The following is a 23,062-nucleotide window of genomic DNA, read 5'->3' on the forward strand; positions in this document are numbered from 1 at the left end:
CATATTTCAAAATATTAGCTTGACTTTCCAAAATACAATTGAATCAATTATTTGAATCAACATTTGCTTGATTGATCCATCTCCCTCAATAGCTAATTATTTCAAGGTGAATATAGACTAAATGGCATTGAAAGCAAGCTTACCTTCATTAGTTCCTCACATTTGTCCAACCTTGGAATAGTTTATTAATTTCATGAAGCTCATGACTCATATTTCAGTTTTGCTGTATGAACTGAAGGTTTGATTTTTATTCTGTTACTGACAATTATCCATTGCCACACTTTCTGATTATATTCCGTGATCATTCAAGTCTCTTTGCTGTGTGTGTGCATTTAAGTAAAATAGGTTATAGAATTCTGGCTAAATTACTTGTATTTACTCAATTTTATCAGCCAACTGTAGATAATTCAAGTACACAGCTGGATGACATCTTTATTAATATGTGCAGATTTTGGAGTTTTCAAGATCTTTTCTTTAGGCTTCAGATATGATTGGTTTCCTTAAAAAAGCACTTTTTGTAAACTTGACCTCTAGTTCCTCAACAGGCACTTCCAATTTTTTAATTAAATTATATAACATGGTACACTAGGATGGGCTACAGTGGCATAATGGCATAATGCAGGGCATAAGTCATGGTTTTAGCCTGCTGATGCCAAGTTGAATGCTGGTGTATTGTTCTTCTCAGTCTAATGAGCACCTCAGAAAATGACAGCCACTTTACCTGTCAATAACAAATAAATAAATAAAGCTACAAGGAATGTAGCTTGCCAGAGTTGATGCTTTTATATCTTGTGCTGATATTTATTGAGCTCCAGACTAGCGTTTGCCAGAGGGAAATTTCAGATCACCTCATGTTTTGCACAGCTCATTAAAAACCTGTCTATTTGGAAAGTTTTTTTTTTTACTTTGTAAGGAAATAACGCCAGACTAAGTTTGCTTTTTGATGCCATGCATTGAAGAAAAGCACAAACGCTTCATTAAGAAGATGCCTAGAGTGATGTACACAACCCGTCATTAGCTTTAATAGGAGATGATAATCCATGCAGATAAACATTTTGTTTATGTTTTGTTTATGCAGCAATAAGTTCACACAGGGAAGGCATTTTTGATCATAGCATCACTTCTGAGCGCCGGAGAAACTGATACATATTTATAAGTTGAAAGGTTTTGTGTTTTTGTTTTCTGGAGAATGAGAACCAACTGTCACTTAGCGTCTTATCCTTGCTTTTTCTTACCAAGGTACGGAATACATTCAGGTAAACTGAAAGACAGACTGTGCAATCTTTGCTATAAAGAAGCTGGTATTGGCAGTATGATCCATACGCGGTAGCAAAGGTTACACACCCATGTGCACGTTGAAAAAGAAATGAGTTATGCACGATCAATGTGCACGTATTTGTGACTGAGAATCATTTCTCCACCTAAAAGGTATGTAATCAGGAAAAAAAAATCCCATGCTGGGCTGTGTAAATAAAATGGTCTCCTGCAGCTTGATTCATTATCTTGCTTTGGGCCAGCTAAGCATTCCAGCCCATGAAATCATTTGTAAATGCTGGAAACATATTACTTTTATAGCATCATCTTTTGCCCTAAAAAGCTAGGAATACACATTAACCAGAGAGGATATGCAAGGATTTTTGTTATTTTCACAGATCCAGGATCTGTAATGTGGTCAAGACCTATTAATGAATGAAGCATACTTGGTTTTGCTTAATTATATAAACCCTGATCAGAAGTCTAGTTCTGATGTAATGGATGAGGTAGGATTGGAATCTCATCTTTAAAGGAAAATGAAAAAAAAAGGCATTTAAGGAAGACTGAGAAATGATCAGGAACATTATACATTTGAGGAAAGAAAGAGATAGGGAAGATAAAAATCTATCCAAGGATAAATTCTCTTGGTTTCCTTTAAATAATAATAACTACTGTATTTTCCGGAGTATAAGACGCACCTGAGTATAAGACACACCAAGGTTTTAAAGAGGCATTTTTTTTAAAAAAAGTAGGTAGTTAGATAGAGGAATAGACAGGGAGAGAAAGAGAGAGAAATACAGTAGGTGGGGAGGAGAGAGAGAGAGAGTAGTTAAGTAGGTAAGTAGATAAAGGGAGAGAGAGAGAGAGATTATGTGTGGAAGTAGGTAGAGGGATAGAGAGAAAGAAATAGAGAGAGAGAGAGAAATACAGTAGATAAGTAGGGAGAGTAGTTAGATAGGTGGGTGGGTAGGTAGGTAGATAAAGGGAGGGAGAGAGAGAGAGAGAGAGAGAGAAATACAATAGGTAGACAGGGAGAGTGTGTGTGTAGGTAGGTAGGTAAGTGGAGGGATAGAGAGAGAGAGAGAAATAGAGATAGAGAGTATTATAGTAGATAGGTGTTTCTGCTGGCATAGCACTTGATCAATGTAATTCTCATCAATCAGTTAAAGAGCTTTCCAAAAGGGGGAAAAAAGTTTTTGCACTCTGCAAACCTCCCCAAAACGGCCCATTTTAACGAAAACGGGCCTGTCCCCCCCCCAAAAGGCATAAATAGCCTTGGGAGGGCTCCTGGGGCGGGGGGAAACAAGCAAAAAATGGCCATTGTTTTGCAAAAATGGGTCTGTTTTTTGTCAAAAAAATTGCATGCATAGCCTTATGGAGGCTTATAGAGTGATGTAGGGGGCTGGAGGGGCAAAAAGCGGTCCATCTTATATTTTTATATTAAAAATATGGTAGCTGAATACCCATGCTCCACTATGAAACTATGTGATCAGGCTTGATAAATTGACACAGCTTGAAAATTAATGACTAGTTATGATCAACCTCTTCTCTCTCCTTCTCTCCTTCAGACTTGCCCCACAGAATCCCCCCTGTCCTATTCCCTTCTCTCTCTTTCAGTCTTGCCCCACAGAAGCCTTCCCTATCTTATCCCTTTCTCTCCCTCAGGGTGGCCCCATTGATCCTCTTCAAACTCCCAGCCCAGGCCAGATGAGTCATGCACTGGCCACACCCAAGTGGCAGTTGGAACAGAGATCTTTTCAGATGGGGAGGGGGAGTAGAACTATTTAGCATCAGAACATGTTAATAATAATATAAGAAGTACTAAGCGAGCACCTAGAAGCTAAGAGGAACATAAGTGCCACATTTCATGATCGCGGTGTGAGTGATTTTGTATATATAAAACAATAACAACAATAGCAACAACTCTACATCAACTCAATAAAATGACCCTTCTTTAAGCTTATATTCAATAAATATTTTAACATGGTGCATTTCCTGATTAAAATTAGGATATTCTGTATAAACCAGAAGGAAGATTGTGATGATAAAGGCAAGAAAAATGACTGGGATAAGGGCTGTATTTTACTAAAAACAATAAAGTGTTTGGCTAATTATTAGAGTATTACTTTCTTAATTATAGCCACAGTTTAATTTAAATTAGTGTGTGACTGTCATCTGGGTATTTTTTTTTAACAACACCGCATAGATATCCATAGATAAATTAGAAATAATTGGACAATTCTACACTTTCTAATTCTCCTATCATTTCTGATTTCAGGTATCTAGAAAGTGCATAAAAAAAACAGACAATCATCAAAAGATTACCTATGCCACAAATTAGTTTTAACTGGCACTACAGCCATTATTATAGTTTTTTTAATCATATTTATTGGTAAAATCTTTATTACGGTCAAAGACCAGCAATACACATTAGTTTTTACATTATATTAAAAAATACTAACATTAAAATATAATTAAAAAGTATTGACATTATCATATTTATTGTATTAATTTTATTAGATAAATATAGTTTATAACTTTTTAATGTCAATTTATTGTTTCTATTCCTTTATTTAGGTTGTTTTCCCCAGTTTTTTGTTTTTATATTGTTTTCATTTTTATCTAACTTTGTTTTTGTATTTTTTAAAATATTTTTAAATTTTTTGAATTCCAATCTTCTTATGCTGGTCTTTGACCATAGTAAGTGTTGGTTTGATCTCTTTGTGATATGAAATATTTGTTATTAAGAATGCATGTTGAAGCTAAAAATAAGGAGAGAACTGTCTGTTCCTTCTCCTATCTCTAGTAATATAAGATAAAGTGTTCTTTATTAATTCTCCGTTTACTACCAATGTTATCTCTTTAACTTATTAGAAATGACGAAATAAATCCAAGGAGAATCAGATTCTGTTCTTCCCATTATATGTTAAAGAAGGTAAATTGAATGCAAAAGTGTTTGCTATGCATGGCAAAATCTGCATAATGCATATTACATGTTTCATACGGCTATGACAACAAGAAAGATGAGTTTTGCCATGTCATGCATGTGATCACATGTCCATTTAATCCAGCAAGAGAAAGGGGGAAGAGAATTTCTAAATCCTTGTTTCCAGGAGAAACACTAGCTGGAAGCACTTGGAAGTGGCCTGGTGTTAACAGCCTATAGTGCCTGCAGTTTTCCCAGTAACATTGTTACAAGTACCATATTTTTCAGAGTTTAAGATGCACCTTCCCCTAAAAGAGCATGGAAATGTTGGTGCGTCTTATACACCGAATACAGCCATTTTTGGCCTCCTGAAGCACCACCCCCGCATCTCATTTTTGCAAAAAACAGGCCATTTTTCACAAAAACAGAGGCATTTTTGCCTTCCCCCAACCCCCAGTATCCCTCTGCAGGCTTCAGCAGGACTGTGGGAAGGCAAAAACACCCATTTTTTTTTGTGAAAAACAGCCATTTTCTGTCTGTTTTTCGCAAAAATGAGGAACCTTTTGCTTTCCCCCACCTCTGCTGAAGCCTGCAGACTGCTGCTGGGGAACAGGGAGGACAAGAACTTTTTTTCTTACTTACTTCTTGGAAATTTTGGAGCGTCTTATAGAAAAATACAGTAGTTTGCTCTTGTCTTCTTCCTAGAACTGGGAGATAGAGACTGCACCAAAGTCACCAGGCTGGCTTCATATCTACTCACATCCTGTCAGCTTTCCTGAGTAAACTGAAGGAAGTTAGCACCCACCCCTCTCCTAGAAAAATGAAATACCATATTTTTGGCGTATAAGACACACCTTTTTCCCTCAAAAAGAGGGTGAAAATCTCCCTCAAAAAAGAAGGTGCGTATTATACACTGAATACAACTTTTTTGCCTACTGAAACCCTCCCCTTCACCAAAATGGCTGTGCATAGCCTTTAGGAGGCTTATAGAGTGCGGTCTGGGGAGGGCAAAAATAAGCAAAAAACAGGCCATCCCTCCCCCGCCCCCCGGTACCCAGGAGCACTCTTCAAGCCTCCTAAAGGCTATGCATGTCCCTTTTTTTTTGACAAAACTGCCATTTTTGGGAGGTCTTCAGAGTGCAAAAACTTTTTTTAAAAAAATTTGCCTCTTCAAAATCTTGATGCGCCTTATACTCCAGTGCATCTTATACTCCGAAAAACATGGCATCCTAGGAAATATTGAAAAGGCAAAGTGTTATATTTTTCTGGATGAGAAGTGGAGAGACATATTTTTTTAGACAGGAAGCAGACTCACTCTTAATAATCCCCACCCTCTTCTATAGCCTGCAGCAATGTCCTGTACATGAGCTAATTCTACCATATCGTAAGGGTACATTAAAGAATATTTCAAGAATATTGCAAAGTACAAATCTCCCACTGTTTCCTCTACAACCCAGTAAACTAGGGAAGAACGTCTTGCTCTGTTTCTATCTAGCTATGCACCACACCTTCTCTTATCTGATTTGTTCCCTATCAATATCTCTGTTCCTCATTTCCAAAGGTCTTTCACATATACTAAGTTCTGGGTTTGAGCCTGGTGGCCTTACAATAAAATAGAATTAGCTCATCTGGTTGTGTAATTTCATGCTGGAAATTTAATTTCAGGCTGTAATATAAGCATCTCCCTGATCAAGCAAGATAAATTTGTTTTCAGCTAGTGAATCTTTCATAGGTTCAAACTTTAAGCCAAGTTTCTTAAACTGAATTTTATTGTCAGCAGTTAATTAGTTTTTAAATATTTACAGCTGCTTGTTTCACTGTCTTGATTTATTTTAAAAAAAGAAATATTTCCATGACAGTGAATATGGAATAGAGATAGATGAGAGAGGGGGGGAGGGAGGGAGGGGGGAGGGAGAGGGAGAGAGAGATGAGGAAAAAAGAGCATGCAAGAGAGAGAGGGGAAGAGATGGATAAATAATAGATCAATACTTAGGAAAATACACAATTTTACATAATTCTAGAACAGAGGTTCTAGAATTTGGAAATAATTTGTAAAAGCTAATGGACTATTCCAAAACTGTAGAATAATTTCATCCATTTGGTACAATTTTGCTATGCCTATACAAATAATAAGAAATTGAATAATTGGTACACAATCATTGTTAAGGCACTCAGTAGGGAAGATACTTGTATTCACCTTTTTATTTATTTATAAAAGTATTTATTTTAAAACACTTCATATATTTTTAAATGTATTGCTTTTTTTCTCTAATCAAAGAGGTTAATTTATCCATTTCCACAAGTTCACCATCATCTTAATCAACCATTCTTCCATTTTGAATAGTGTTGAATCTTTCCACTTTTGAGCCTATGGTAGTCTTGCTGCAGTTGTTATCGTGACCCGACAAATGTGTGCCCGACAAATGTGCACCGACAAAATCGCTGCGACAAAACCGCAATGTCAAAAGTGCACCTACAACAGTGTGCCTACAAAACCGCACCCCCAAAAGTGTGGTTAGGGTTAGGGTTAGGGTTAGGGTTAGCATTAGGGTTAGGGTTAGCGTTAGCGTTAGCGTTAGCGTTAGCGTTAGCGTTAGCGTTAGCGTTAGGGTTAGGGTTAGGGTTAGGGTTAGGATTATAACATTGTTTTCGCATCCCACTATGTTGTTTGTTGATGGTGCGCTTTTGTCGCTGAACCAGTTCTTATATATCCATGATAGCATGCGAGCTGTCACCCTAGCTCAACTCTGTCTCGCATGCGTGCATACCTCCCGCCAGGCACAGACCCAGTCTTCGGGTCTCTGTCAGGCATGCTTGGGGATCAGTGCGAGGGGTGCATGCAAGGGGGTCACACACGCATGCACAGGGCAAGGTGTATGCGCAGGGGCCATGTGGGTGGTGGGCATATGGCAGGGGACCAAATGTGCATGCCTGTGGAGAACATGCATGGGGCCTGCACGCACATTGCATTTTGGGACTTCGGGTGCATGCTTTGGGCACTCGGTTCAGAAAAGTTTAGCCATCACTGTTATATAGAAAAACAAATTCCATTACTTTTTTTTTCTAATTGCTTATCCATTAGTCTCCCTAACCAAACAATTCTGATGGAATGTCTGCTGTGTCCTGGGAACACGGTAGAGGAAGCAGATCCATTTCAAAGCAGACACCTGAGCCAAAGGAAGGGGAAACGTACAGGAACTTCTCCTTAATTATCCTAGGTAGGAGCACATCTGGTGATTTCTTTTAGCACAGTTCCAAAGAGTTTGTATGTTATCCTATTCGTAACAAAGATATTTCCAGAAATCCAAGCAATTCTTGTTTCCTGCATTCGTCAGCTTCACAGAGCTTGACAGTAATAGCAAATGTAATAACATTTCTTATGGTTAGAATTATAACATGATAATGCAAATGAAGTGCTTTCAATACATGAAAACACTAATTAAATTCTAAATGGAAATATAGTGTCTGGTCTTGTAACGGATGTGGAAATGAGTGGGAGATAATTGTAATAGATGCAGGAGTTGGATGCTTTCTCCCATCAAAACTGTTCATATGAGCATATCTTCACCTTATTATTAAAAAAGATTGCTAATACATCTTGATCAATACAGGGATTCAATAGTCAAGCTATTTATTTAGCATATGGCAAATACATGGATTTATAGTATATTAATGACAAACGTTAATGTCTAATCCATCCATCCATTCAAGGACAGGGTGGTCTATGTTGAAAAAATCAGATATTGGGTCAGTGTTAGCTCTTGATGGACATTCGGACACAATGTGGTGGATATTTTGTCGAGGAGCACCACAGTCACACTGAGGGGTAGAGACAAGATCCCACTCAAACAATAAGTCCTGGCAAACACCGTGTTGGATACAGATCCTGTTCAGAGTTGACCAATGCTGGTGAGGAAGGTCAAAACCTGGTACCTTTTGTGTAGGGTCAACTGTGTAACAGCCTGTATCTGGGTGTTCAGCAGCCCATTTGGCTTTTCACTGTGTGTTAACGTCAAAGTTGTTAGACAGCTGTTGAGTGAGTGCCAGAGAGGGCTTCCTGGATTTAGGCCTGCCAATTGATAGATGAGGATGATCAGTGTGCTCAAGAACAAGTGAGTTTGTCATAATTTTGTTGTGCTCCTTCACTAAGGCTTCCTCCCCTGAGCTCCATTCTCACTGAGAGAAGGCTGTAGGAAGCCATTTCAGACAAAATAGAGCTTGGGAGCCCATTTTTGCTGGCAGAATGCTCAGGCCGCCACAGGCACCCTGACATGAGTGATGTCAAGCTGGCCATGCCCACCCTGGCTATGCCACTCTGGCCACACCCACTCTGGCATCCCAAGGTCAAACACAACCCTGATCTGGCCCTCAATGAAATCAAGTCCACTTCTTCAGTGAAGTAATATATTCTATGGAGTATCTGACAGTCTAGATAATCCCAAACATTTTCCCTATTTGTAGGACAATACTATGACCTGACTTGTTCTTCTCCAGTTTTTCCCCAGCTTTCCAGATTCTTCCATCCTCTAATATATTAATTCACCATGATTGTAAATAATTTTTCCCCAAAAGGGCTCCAAATCAATTCTATCACTTACCTTGTCGACTATCAAAGGCCAACTCTGATTTCAAAGGCTATGAACATTTCTTCCGCATCCACTAAAAGCAATAATCACTAATAGGGAGGGAGTAGGGGCAGATGAATGCATTTTCTTTCTTTATTAGGATTTTACAATTAATTCAATGTTCTATATTCTCTTTGCCTTATCAGTAAGCAATATAAAAAGCACATGGAGATAGAGGCATGTTTAAAATTGCATGTAAATAGCAATTGTACTCTATAGATGTGAAAATTGGACTTTGAAGAAGCAGGATAAGAAGGCTATTGATGCCTTTGAAGTTTGTTGTTGGAGAAGACTAATGAGAATACTGTGGACAGCCAAGAAAACAATCCATGAATCAACCCAGAATTTTCACTCACGGCGAAAATGGCCATACTCAAATTGCTGGTAGTATTTGATTTATAAGCACAATTGAGCCCAAAATTTCTGTTGCTAAGTGAGACATTTGTTAAGTGAGCTTTGCCCCATTTTACAACCTTTCTTGCCGCAGTTGTTAGGTGAATCAATGCCATTGTTGGTTCCACCACAAAACCGCGGTAGACTAAAGCGCGCTCGACAAAAGTGCGTACCTGACGTCATCACAGCGCGACGAAAACATCACGCTGTGAGCGGTAAACTTAAAATTAACGTGAAAACCTTACCCTAACCCCCCCAAACCTAACCCTAAACCTAACCCTAAACCTAACCCTTAACCTAACCCTAAACCTAAACCTTAACCTAACGCTAAACCTAACGCTAACCCTTAACCTAATCCTAAACCTAACCCTAATGCTTAACGTAACCCTAACCCTAACCCTAATGCTTAACGTAACCCTAAACCTAACCCTAACCCTTAAACTAACCCTAACCCTAAACCTAAACCTAACCCTTACCTTTATGTGAATCGGCTTGCTTTAAAATCGCTTTTTAAAATCTCCGCGGTCATATTTGTTGCGCTGCTGATGATGTCAGGTACGCGCTTTAATCGGGCGCGCTTTAGTGGACCGCGGTTTTGTCGTGCCACGGCCGTTGTTAAGTTAGCAACATGGTTGCTAAGTGAATCCGGCTTTCTCATTGACTTTGCTTGTCAGAAAGTCACAAAAGGTAATCACATGACCCCGGACACTGCAACTGTCATAAATATGCATCAGTTGCCAAGCATCTGAATTTGGATCACAAGACTACGGAGATGCTGCAACGGTTGTAAGTGTGAAAAAAAGGTCAGAAGTCGTTGCTAGCGCCATTGTAACTTTGAATGGTCACTAAATAAATTGTTGTAAGTTGAGGATTCTTTGTTATCCAGTTCTCTGCAAAAGACTGTGAAAAGTGAAGCAAAAAGAAGATGATGACCAGCAGCAAAGGGGATGGACTCAGTTACATATGTGAAGAATCAATGGTGGGTTCCTACCAGTTCGGACTGGTTCAGTTGAACTGGTAGTGGTTTGGCGACCCAGGCCTGCCCCGCCCCCAAACCAGTTCTCTGGGTAGCGCCATAAGCACTGCCATCTTGTTTTTTGCTTCTGCGCATGCACAGAACATTTTTATTGTATTGAGCGTGCGTGCAGCATGCACATGAGCAAACCGGCAGTAGTGCCTGCTGGAACCCACCCCTGTGAAGAACGCACAGTGGGGAATCTTAAAATTGTCATGGAGAAAATGTATTTATGTGGTCACTAGCAGTCAAAAATGACTGGAGGGCACATAATCGAGCAAGCAAGCAGGCAAGCAGTGGTAGCATTTTATAAATCGCTTCATTGGTCATCCCTGAATTTTACCATAGGAGACGTTGACCTACTTCATGCTGGGAAAATTGGCTCTAAATGAACTTACTTCCCCTCTTTTCCTTCCCTTCCAATCTTCTTGCTAAGGGTGTCAAAAAAAAAAAGATGGTGGAATAACTCCTTTGGAGTTACCTATGGAACAATCTTCTAACGCAAGATATTCCCTAGGCAGGAAAGGAGTCAGAGCTGCAGACATTCGATTTTTATACTGGCATGTTTTCTGCCAGCTTCTATACTCAGGAAAAGCAGTGTGTGTGTTTCTAGTTTTACCAGTCATATCGTAGCTGGGTCATACAGTAAGATGCCTTTCTTCCTCTATAATTACAGTACACAAAATAAAGTATCGACAAGAGGAATGGAGTCTCTTAAGTGACCTCGAAACCTTTAATAAATGGTCACAATGGGGATCTACTCATGTTTCAGCTATGGTCAATCTTTTATTGACTGAAGATAGAAAGCTTAAAAAATAAAACCTTTGAAAAGAAGATTATACTGTCTCATATGACTCTCTTTCCTGTACATGTCCATTCTCCCCCGTGTTTAATGCGACTTCTAGAAATAAAAATATACACATGTATTTCCAAGTTTGGTTCTTTATAAACATGCACAGCTGGGGTGATATTCATTTAACTTCCCTACCGGTTCACAAATGTGAGCGAACATCCCAGCCTTCCGCGTATGCCCTTTGGCTAAAAAAGGTGCCTAAATGGGACAGCATAGAGCTGGAGTGGGAGTATGGCAGGGGAATGGGGGGGTCAGGTGGCAGGGATGAGGGGGGTCAGGGGGCATTGGGCTGGGGCAGGCAGGCCCACCCATGATTTCCACTACCAAATACCACCTCCAATGTACAGAATTATTCTGTGCATTTATGCTCCATCTTTCTATGAGAAAAACATATTCAATCATATTCATAGTTATAGATACAGGATATTTAAAACATTCTAACCAAAACTGTCAAAATTATCAAGACTGCAGTAAAAACAATAAATTGGGACAAAAGACTGAAATTTAAAGTTTTACTCTCTGTAAGGATTCACACTTGGATTGTCACCTGCAATTCCGCGGTGAAGCTGCTGTAACTTATTAAGGATCAAGAACATTGCATAGCAAGTGTATCCATGAAGAGGAGGTCAAAAAGTGTCAATATGTGTGAATGGATAACAACATAGTTTTCTTTAAAGAAATTAAGGATTATATGGAATGATAGAAAAATGTTAAAACATGCTTGTATAAATGATCACCAACGTAGCTTTTTTCCCCTCCAAATAATTAATACTAATTTTGTAAAGAATGGACCTTACTTAAACTGCACAGCAAAAACAGATTATATGAAAATCTAATTGGGCTCTAATTCACATTAATTAAAAGACCTAACATTTTCAAATGAATGAAACTATGCAATAATGTTTAATTCAGTGCATAACAATTGCATATTACTAAGTGACAGCTAAAAAGCAAGCATTTAAAAATGACATACACTAATCCACTACTAATAATTCCATTAACCCCGAGAAGAGTATGGGAAAGAAACAATTGAAATCCCTTCTTGGTCTTTTGCATCAGAAAAGGGAGATGCTACTTTTTGCTTCTGCAAAGACAGCAGAACAATAGGAAGCTGAAAATATTTATTAAGAAGCTGTAATGCAAGCAAAAGTGGAAAAAAATATTTATTAAGCTGTCCTTGGCTGCATTTGCTCACAATCTGATTTAAGGTTTGCTTCCATTTATTAACAGTGTGCAAAACAATTGAATTCCCTATGCCACCAGGCTCAAAATTTTGGGCTTGGACAATCTGGAGCTGTGTCGCCTGCGGTATGATCTAAGCACTGTACACAGAATTGTTATTGTCATTGTTATTGTTATTACAACGTCTTACCTGTCAATGACCTCTTCAGCTTCAACCTCAATAATATATGGACAAACAATCAATACAAACTCAAAGTAAACCGTTCCAAACTTGATTGCAGAAAATATGACGTCAGCAGCAGAGTGGTCAATGTCTGGAATGCTCTACCTGACTCTGTTGTTACATCTTCAAACCTTCACAGCTTCAACCTTAAACTGTCTACTGTGGACCTCACCTCATTCCTAAGAGGTCTGTAAAGGGGGCATGCATAAGCACACCAGAGTACCTACTGTCCCTATCCTACTGTCCCCATTTATTTGTATTCATTTTGTTTGTTCATGCCCATGTTTATACCTGCTATCTTCTACATGTTTGATAAACTAATACATATAAATACAAAACACTTACTGTATTTTGCAGCATATAAGACGCACTGGAGTATAAGATGCACCAAGATTATGAAGCAGATTTAAAAAAAGTTTTTGCACTCTGCAGACCTCCAGAAACGGCCCATTTTTCATGAAAACAGGCCCATTTTTTTTTCAAAAAAGAGGCATGCATAGCATTTAGGAAGCTTGTAGAGTGCTCCATGGGTGGGGGTGGGGGCAAAAATGAGCAACAAATGGCCAATTTTTCACTCATTTCTGCCCTCCCCAGCCCCCAGGAGCCCTCTATAAGCCCCCTAAAGGCTATGCACAGCCATTTGGTGAAGGGGCAGGGTTTCAGGAGGCAAAAAATGCTGTATTCAGTGTACAAGACGCACCCAGATTTTCAGGGTCTTTTTTAAGGGAAAAAGGTGCATCTTACACTCCCAAAAATATGGTATATATCAGACATGTGATTTTATTCTATGGTGGATGCTGTTAGCCTTTATAAAAAACAAACGTTTGTTGAGACCTCCTGGAACCAAGGTTGCACATTAGTGACTAGCCTGAATTTGGCATCTGAATAATCAAGCACTAAATATGGACGTTTTAGGATCTGGAGAAGGGACAACAAAATACAGTGGGAAGGGAGGGACTCAGAAGCCAATCTTTGAAGCTGTGTTTTATTTCATCACATTTGGGAAAGGAAGAGATTAGAACTCTCTTTCAAAACAACATAAACTTTTCATAAGCAACATCTGTACAGTAGAATCAAACACCTGAGAATAGCGAATGTCAACAGTTTTTAGAAGCCTCTCTGTTCTCCAGAGTCAAAAGACCAAGAGTTGGACTGCCAGAAACTCATTCACTTAGAAATGTAACAAGAGAATAAAATAATGGGGAAAGAACAGTAATCTTATCATATTATCCAAAGTCTACATATCCTTTTTTCCCCAGTTAAAATAAAATAGATGGAGGCCTGTCCCTCATATAGTCAGCTAAAGCTTCAGTTGTCATGTACCTCTGCTCCACTGTATTCATTCCCTTCTATTGAGACAGTTGGGGGATTTAAGATTTTGGCTCTGTGGTCTTAAAAGAGATTGCTTTTTTAAAGATGTCATGTTCCCAATTTTGCCCCTTGCTCCTTTTTTAATTTGTAAAACTCATGGTTGCTCTTACAAAACATCAGTCCAACTCTAAAAAAAGGACTGCCACATAGGACAACATAACCATGGGTGGGCATCAGGGGCGGGTTCTGGCTTCTGCTACTGCCATTTTCCTCAGGGACGTGCTTCGAGCACGCACACATGAGCAGTAGTAAAAAAACTGCTTCTGCACATGTGCAGAAGCAGAAAACAAGATGGTGGCACCTATGGTACCACCAATTGAACTAGTTTAGGGGTGTGGCCAGCCGAGTTACTACCTTCTCCGCTGAACAGGTACGAACTGGTAGGAACCCACCTCTGGTGGGCATCCCAAATGGTCCGCCTGGGGTCTCCTGGGTGGGGCAGGGTGGAGGGGTAGGATGGGCAGGGCCAGACAGGGGTGGGATTTTCAGGTTCTCCGAATTGGGCAGATTCTTTGCTACAGGTTCTCCTGAACTTGTGCAATCCCACAGCAGCTCACCCCTGAACATAACCAATTATGAAAAATGTCCCTGCCAATTGTTATTGCAATACATATCTTAATAATTTACTTGCCTTTTTGTCTTTTTTTCCTCACCAGTTACTGGTCCAATATTGTTATTGTCAACTTGTTGTTTTAATTGCATGATTTTAAATGTAATTTAATTTTTTTTGGAGGAGAGAAACATTAGTTGACATTTGAATCCAAGGCTGCAATGCTGTTAAAAGGTAAAGGTTCTCCTTGCACATATATACTAGTCATTTACTACTCTAGGGGGCAGTGGTCATCTCCGTTTCAAAGCCGAAGAGCCAGAGCTGTCCAAATATGTCTCCATTGTCATGTGGCCAGCATGACTCAACACTGAAGGAGCCCGGAACACTGTTACCAAGGTGGTGCCTATTTTTCTACTTGCATTTTTACATGTTTCTGAACTGCTAGGTTAGCAGAAGCTGGAACAAGTAATGGGAGATCACTGCAACACTAGGGATTTGAATCACCGAACTGCTGGCCTTTCTGATTGACAAGCTCAGTGTCTTAGCCACTGAGCCACCGCATCTCTGTTAGGATAGGCAATTTGCTGGCAGGGGCCACATTAACCATCCAGCATTCTGCCTGTGACCATAACATCTGGATGTAAAACAGCTGATCTGATGTTACTTTTATCATGTCCTGTTAAAAATGGGAGACAGTTCTATTTCAGCTTTGAACTCTATGATACCTAACTTTAACGAATAATGTATATAAATAAACAAAACCTACCTCCAAAATTGATAAAAAAGAGACCATAGGAGACCACCCTTTCTTTTACAGTAGGTAGCATTACTAAATTAACACAAGGCATTCTCCAATTCTGTAAGCAGTTGGGAAAGTAAATTGAGGTGACCAGTTAGCAAAAATTGAAACTCTCTTCCTTCTATATTCAGAATCATCAGCATATAAAAACCATTCTGGCTTGTGGTCATATTGAGATTGATCAATAAGTAGAATTCATGACAAAGCTTCATTATATGAAGTGGCCATTAGCCTCTATACCTTTTTTTCTTCCTGCAAACAAATCCCTTAGAAACTGAAACATTCTTCAATTAATTTTATGGCTGCATATCTTTATATTTCCATGAAAAGGCTGTGCCTCAGAAAATCAGCATTAAATACGCACAAGGTGGATTTCAGAGTTATAACAGATATATAACAAATATCCCCGCTTCCCTCCCCCCACATGCATACAAATGATAAACTAAATGAAGAAGACAAACTTGCATGAATAAACATGCAAGGCAAACTGAATTGAGTTTAGACTTTTCATTATATGACAGAACATCAATAAGATGCATGGAATCCTTGCGAAGAATGCTAGATAAGCATTGCATTTCTATTAGGGTGGATTTCCTTAGCAATTAAAGCAAGTTCTGTGAACAATAATCATAGTAATTTCAACCTTTCTTCGGTGCATATTATACTATAGTGGTTTCCTTCTCAAAAGCATTAGCAAACATTAGTTAATTCGGTGTTTTAGAAAGTGTAGAGCACCTCCTGTGAGGGCAAATGATACCTTGGGGTAGATAGAGTCTAAGAATTCTTAAAATTGTGAATTCCAACCTTTTTTGGAGGGGGAGATTGCCAGGATCCTCAAAAATATCTTCTGGAAGTGGTGAAGGTGGTGTTGATGTTTTTAGGATCAGCCAAATCTTCAAGTTGCAGGTTGTATTAACTGATGTTTGTTTCACTAATTTGGTAGCCAAATTTATACATTAAATTAGGAGAGTCCATGGGGCCAGGCTGGAAATAGTAATGGACCAACCTGCGGTGCCTCTGGCAGCCAAAATGGGGTGTGGCGGGGTCGCATGCACCCCCCTGGGGCCCCATTTTCAGGCTGTATTGCCTTCTGCAGCACTCTACTAGCCAAAATGGGGCACGGGGGGCTGTGTGATTTAGATTTTTAGATTTAGATTTTATTAAGAATTTATATGCCGCCCTTTTCCCTGGAGGGACTCAGGGCGGCTTACAATAATGAGGGGAAGGGGGTGCAAGACAAGACCCCCTGCACCCCATTTATGGCCTGGATGGTCTCCTGCAACTCCCTGCCAGCCAAAACGAGGCATGGGGGTCCTTGTGCATCCCCCCCCCCACTCTGTTTTAGCCAGCAGGTTGCTCACATTAGTGAACTGGTAGGGAAGGTAAGTGAATCCTACTTCTGAGTTCATGGCCCAGATGTCAAAATCCAGGTACTAGAAATATAATTTCAGAGAATATTATCCTCTGAAAATTTTAGCTTATGTCACACAACCATATTTGTATAGCCCACTACTTTCCCCCCAAACTTGTTAAGTATACAACATTGTAAAAATGTGTCTTTTAAAGAGGAATTTCCTTACTCACCTCCAATAAAATGCCCAGACAATCTTTTTTTATGCAAACATAATGGAGCCCAATGTAATCTAAATATTATTTTTTGTTGTATAAGTCCTAATTTGGGGTGTCAAATTCGATTTCATTGAGGACCACATCAGAGTTGTGATTGAATTCAGGGGGCCGGGGTGGGCATGGCCAGAGTGAGCATGGCCAGCTCGACGTCACTTGTGTCCCAAGCTCTGTTTTTGGCAGTCTGCTGCAACACTCTGCCAGAAAAAAATGGAGCTCAGGAGGCAGTTCTCATGAGCTCCATTTTTGGCTGCAGCAGCCTCCTGCAACCCTCTGCCAGCAAAAACGGAGTTTGAGGCTCCATTTCTGCTGGCAGGGGCACCGTGGGCTGATCCTTTACTGTTTCCAGAGCAGCCGCATGGGCCAGATCTAAAAACCCCTGGACCAGATCCTCCCTGTGGGGCTTGGGTTTGACACCCCTGCTCTAGGTATAGTTAAGTTCAGTTAAGAGTTAACTAACTTAACTATACCCAGACAATAAGACACTCTCTCATTGTCTGGGTAGTATAGAGCCCTCTAATTCTTTATTCCACTTATTTCTTAGCACGTGCACGTCAAGTTCATTTATTGGTAACAAATACCTATACAAACTAATAGTAAAAGGTTGTCTTTTAGTTTAAAAAAATAACTTGCTATTCTAGTATCTTGAAAACTGGAAAAAAATGCTGACAAACAATGTTGTTAACAAATGTTGTAATTGTAAATATTGCCATTGGGTTATATCTGATAGATAATAGGTGGTCTATGCTAAAATTCATCTTCATCATGCGTACTTTTAAGATTCAGAGAGAGCGGGGCTAACATAGTGTGGAAAAGTTCTTTGGTTCTGTTGGAAGAAATGTCCATCTGGGTTCAGTTCCAAGTGGGAAGAAAGACATTGGAAACATGGAGGCTACTTGGAGGGAGGGAGGGAGGGAGGGAGGGAGGGAGAGAGAGAGAGAGAGAGAGAGAGAGAGAGACAGAGACAGAGACAGAGACAGAGACAGAGACAGAGAGACAGAGACAGAGAGACAGAGAGACAGAGAGACAGAGGGAGACAGAGAGAGGAAGAGAGATTTGGATCTTGATTGAGGGCTAATCCTATCATGTCCTGAGTGTGAAGGTCTTTTGTTTTGTAGATAAGCTGGCCCAGTCTTTTGTCTTGTAGCTAGGTTGGCACCAAACTCTAAGTTTGTCTTTAGAAACATGTTTCTCCTTTAGGGAAAATATAATATTCTGCCTTTTTAATATTTTGTGGACTATTTCATTTTCCTAGGAGAGAGGTAGGTGCTAACTTCCTACAGTTCAAAACCTATTATCTCCAGAGAGGACTAGGAAAATCTGTTTATAATGCTGGAAAGTCATTGTCATTCAATGTTTGTTGACCATCAAAGCAGAGCTGAGCCTCTGAAGATATATTTAAGGCAGCTTCCAGCTCATTTGACATTTCCAGTTCAATTTTTCCCCAATAGCTCTTTTTCAGTTCATCTATTTCTTTTTTAATAATGTCTATATTGTTAGGTCTACCAGTGACTGGGTGGTTCACCATTGCAAAGCATACATATACAACAAGGGGGGGAAATCATGACTAGATGTAGAAACAATGTATATCGTATTTTTCACAGTATAAGACGCACCAAGATTTTGAAGAGGCAAATTAAAAAAAAAAGTTTTTGCACTCTGCAGACTTCCCAAAAATGGCCCGTTTTTCACAAAAATTGGTCCGTTTTTGGTCAAAAAAAGGCATAAATAGGAGGGTTGTAGGGTGCTCCTGGGGGCTAGAGAGAACAAAAATGATCAAAACAACGGCCCTTTTTTTTCTCAAAAAAGGGGCATAAACAGCCTTTGGTAGGCTTCCAGAGTGCTCCTGTGGGCTGGGGGGCAAAAATGAGCAAAAAATGACCAATCTTTGCTCATGTTTGCCCTCCCCAGCCCCCAGGAAGGCTCCTAAAGGCTATGCACAGCCATTTTTGCAAAGGGGTGGGGTTTCGGGAGGCCAAAAATGGTGTATAAGACGCACCCAGATTTTCATCCTCTTTTTTGAGGGAAAAAGTTGCATCTTATACTCCAAAAATACAGTAACCAAAATAAATCCATATAGCAGACACTGTTCCCTCTAAGGTGCGCGGATGCGCGGCCGCGCACGTGGCAAGAAAACACCGCGCAGCCGTTTCTAACTGCCGCGCAGTGATTTCTGTCATTTCTATCAGTCGCCCCGTGTTCAGCAAAGCAAACGCGGGGAAGTCCTTTGCGGGCGGCTAGAACTGGTCGCCTGCAAAGGACCTCCCCAGACTTGTTTTGATGAGCACGGAGCGACTGACAGGGAAGGGAAGGGGGAATAAATAACTCTACAAAGGAATTTTTCTCTCTCCCAGATTTCGGGTGGGGGGGTTCTTGGGGGGTCTTCTCCCTAATATTCCCGGCTTTGTGTGCTTAGCCACCCGCCCACCGCCTCGCTTCCAACCAAGTTTCCTCTGCGCACAAGCCACCCCACGATGAGAAAAGAGGAAGAGCGAGGCTGGGGGATTTTCTGAATTCTTGGGAAGATCTTCCTCCTCCTCCTCCTCCTCCAACCTCCCCACCCCCGTTTCCGAGAAAAAGATCGTCCCTGATTTGGATCCAGCCTGCCTCCCGGATTGGAAAGCCAAAGGATCGCAGAAGGAAGATCCTCAACGAGATCCGAGAGGGGGGGGACAAGCGAGGCCAGGCCCCCATCTGATCCTTTCCTCTTCCTCCCATCCGTCCCCCCACTCCCGCCCTATGATCCAGGATGGAAAAGAGTGCCGAGCAGCAAAAGGCCCCCAGTGGGAAGCAACAGCTGGGCGATCGGGGAGGAAAATATTGGTGAAGTCGGAGAAGATGCTGCTGCAGCAGCAATTGATTTGCGGGGGGGAGAGGATGAGGAAGAACGGGGGAAAGATATTTTTGTCTCGATCTGCGCGGGCGGAAAAGAGGGTGTGGGGGGGAGATGCGCCGGCGGGACCTTGGCCACCCTCCCCTTTGCCAACAGGCCACCTGCCGCTGCTTGCAAGGGAGGGGTGTGATGGGGAAAAGCAGATTTCTTTGCGGGACCGGCGATATGTGTGTGTGTGTGTGTTGGGCACAGAGCCGCCGAGAGGATTATTAAGGGCTGGAAGAAGACTAATATGCCCCCCCTCACCTACACATGGAGAGACACGTTTTTTTCTGTTTTCTCCTTGCCTTTTTTGAGTTCCAGGTTTTTGAGGCCACGTTTCCTCCCCTCAAATTCATAAATTTCAGGGAAATATAAAATAAATTCATAAATCCTCATTTGCGCCGGCCAAAGCTCCCATCAGCACCCCCGCCCGTGGCAGTGGTGCCTCTCCCTCCACGCAGAGCACCTGAGCTGGGCCCCGCGTTATCCCTCCCCCTTCCTCCTCCGCCGTGCTTGTGAGGAGCCATGAGGCTGCAGGAGCTAGTAGGAAGGCGGCGGAGGGGGCGGGAGCAGGAAAAAAAGACCTCATGGCTTCTCAAAAGCATGATGGAGGTGGCAGCAGGGGTAACCCAGAGTCCAGCTGAGGTGCTCCGAGGGGAGGGGGAGGTACCGCCACCGCTGCCATGGGCGGGGGCGCCTGTGGGAGCTTTGGCTGCTTCACTTCAGCTGCAGCGCTGGGCAGAAAATGTGTTGGTGATGTTGGAGGAGGAGGAGGCGGCAGCGGCAGCAGTTATTCTAGTGGCGGTGGGGGCTCGTTGGCATCTTCAACGGCAGCCCTGCTCCCTGTGAAAAAAACCAAAAATGGAGCAGATCCACACAGATGACGTCGCCACAACAGGACTGGAGGAGGAATTCTGGGAGTTGGAGTCCACAAATCTTAAAGCTGTCAGGTTTGAAGACCCCTGGGTTTTTTTCCCCTAAAGGGTTATGGGTGGGAGGGTCTTGTAACTTGACAGCTTTAAGACTTGCATGCTTCACTGCCAGAGTTTCTGAGCCAACATGACTGGAGGAGGAATTCTGGGAGTTGAAGTCCACAAGTCTTAAAGCTGTCAGGTTTGAAGACCCCTGGGTTTTTTTTTTCCCTAAAGGGTTAGGGGTGTGAGGGTCTTGTAACTTGACAGCTTTAAGACTTGTGTGCTTCAAATGCCAGACTTTCTGAGCCAACATTTTGGTTGCTAAGCAGGACCGTTGTTAAGTGATACTGATATTATATAACACTTTTAATTAAGCGGGTACCTTGAATAAGCATAACTTTGAGTTTCAAATAATACTGATTTCGTTGTTGTCTTAGGTGACATCTGTGAAAAAAATTCAGGTGCTCAGGCATGAAAATATGCCGCTCAAACACTATACTTTTCCGCTCACACTGAAAAAAAATTAGAGGGAACATTGATAGCAGAGCTTCACTGCATCAGAGCCTGGGAGAACAGCCAGGTCTCTTATAGTTTCCTGAACATCATCAGGAAGTAATGTACTTCTTAAAATAAACAGTGATGGGGTTTCCACCCATCCATTCCCTACTGATTTGCCAACACTAATTGTTGTTAGTTTTAATATCATCCATTTAGGCTGCACCAATGGGGTAGTATGGGAAGCATAAACAAGATTTATTAATGGCTCTGTTTTAGAAGTACTAGGAAAGATTGTAGGGTTTGGGAAGAAGAAAGAAAGAAACATTTTCTAAATATGATTAATCTACCCATACAGAGACTTCGAGCTGTTGTGATTTAGGGAGCTGACTATCTGGATTCCAGGCCTCATTTAGTGAGCAGTGGCAAATCATCCATTAAGGAACCATTTTTGATTGTCAAGTTAATAAAGCTGTATCCACAGTTTATTTAGTGTCAAGTGTCTGTCTTCTTTATATCCAGGTGTGAAGCAACTATCTATTAAAGTAAAATAGCTGGAATTCTAGAAAGACAGGAGGGAGATATCTTGGAATAAAACTCCAAAGATTACGTTTCTTCAGGAAGGGAAGGGAAGGGAAGGGAAGGGAAGGGAAGGGAAGGAATAGGAAAAGGGAAAGGGAAAGGGAAAGGAAAGGAAAGGAAAGACAAGACAAGACTCCAAAGCTAATATCTTTATATATCAAATCAGAATAATGGTTTTAATTTAAAGTAAGAATTTTTGGAGAAGACCACATAACAAAACTACTCTAAAGCTACAGACATTGATGTCCACTTGGAGAAGCAGAAATAAATCTACTAAGTCCAAACTTTGTGAATTCTTGCTTCATTCCTAGTGTGTTTCCTGTTGTCCCAATAAGAAGTTTCTTGAAAAACTCTTTAACAAAATAAAACAACGATTACAGATAGCATCCTTTTTATAACAGGAAATAACCATAAAGACTGGAATTGTTTCTTGATGGCCTAGAAACAAGCAATAGCTAAAAGAGATTGGAACAGGGGGGAAAAAATCAATCCAGGAAATGTGCAGCTGAAAAAGAAGTATATAGGTATTTTACATAAGGGAATTTGTACAATTGTGTAAACATTCTAAATACGGAGTTGTGGTAAACCAGAGCAGAAATACAGCATTTGCCTTTAATTCTTAAAGCAGTCATGTTCTGAGATTATATGGCAAGTGCAGAAAGCAGCCAGAAAGAAGCCTGGGAAAAGATGGTGGCTTCAAGAATTTAAGAATTATAGTTACAGAATTGTACAATATTTGTATTCCTGTATGCTCTAAAGTACTCTTTGTATTGAATTTAAAGTACTGCATGCTGTCAGTTGCTTTTCCAGTTCTTCCTTCCTCTTTCTTTTCTCTTGAACAAAGGAATATGTAATTATTTTCTATTGAACATTTATGTACAGTCATGTGATGTGTCCATATATATTAATGTATTATTTTCCTGAACTGACACAATCTCTCTGAGGTTTTAGTAGAGAATCAGAGGTGGGCTGCTGGGGGTTTGCAGGGGTTCGGGAGAACCTCTAGCTAAGGCTCTGTGCAGTTTGGAGAACCCCCAAATCCCACTCCTGGTTGGCCCTGCCCTGCCCACCCCTCTCAGGAGTTCCCACACAGCCTGTTTTGGATGCAGGGTGTACACAGAGGCTCAGCAAAAAACAGGCCTACCAGAAGTTCAGGAAGGCCAGAAACGGGTCCTTTCCAGCCTCCAGACGGCCTCCAGAGTCTGGTGATGTCATTTTTTGCCCTCTCAGAAGCTCGAGGAAAGCCCCCGGAGCCCAGGGAGATGGCAAAAGCTCCCCCATGTCATGGTGCAGGAGGCAGACTAGGCCACGCCCACCATGACCACAGCCACGCTCACCCAGCAACGGGGCAGAGAACCCCTTACTAAAAATTTTGAAGC

This window comes from Thamnophis elegans, chromosome 7 (assembly GCF_009769535.1).
Source record: "Thamnophis elegans isolate rThaEle1 chromosome 7, rThaEle1.pri, whole genome shotgun sequence".
NCBI classification, from domain to species: Eukaryota; Metazoa; Chordata; class Lepidosauria; order Squamata; family Colubridae; genus Thamnophis; species Thamnophis elegans.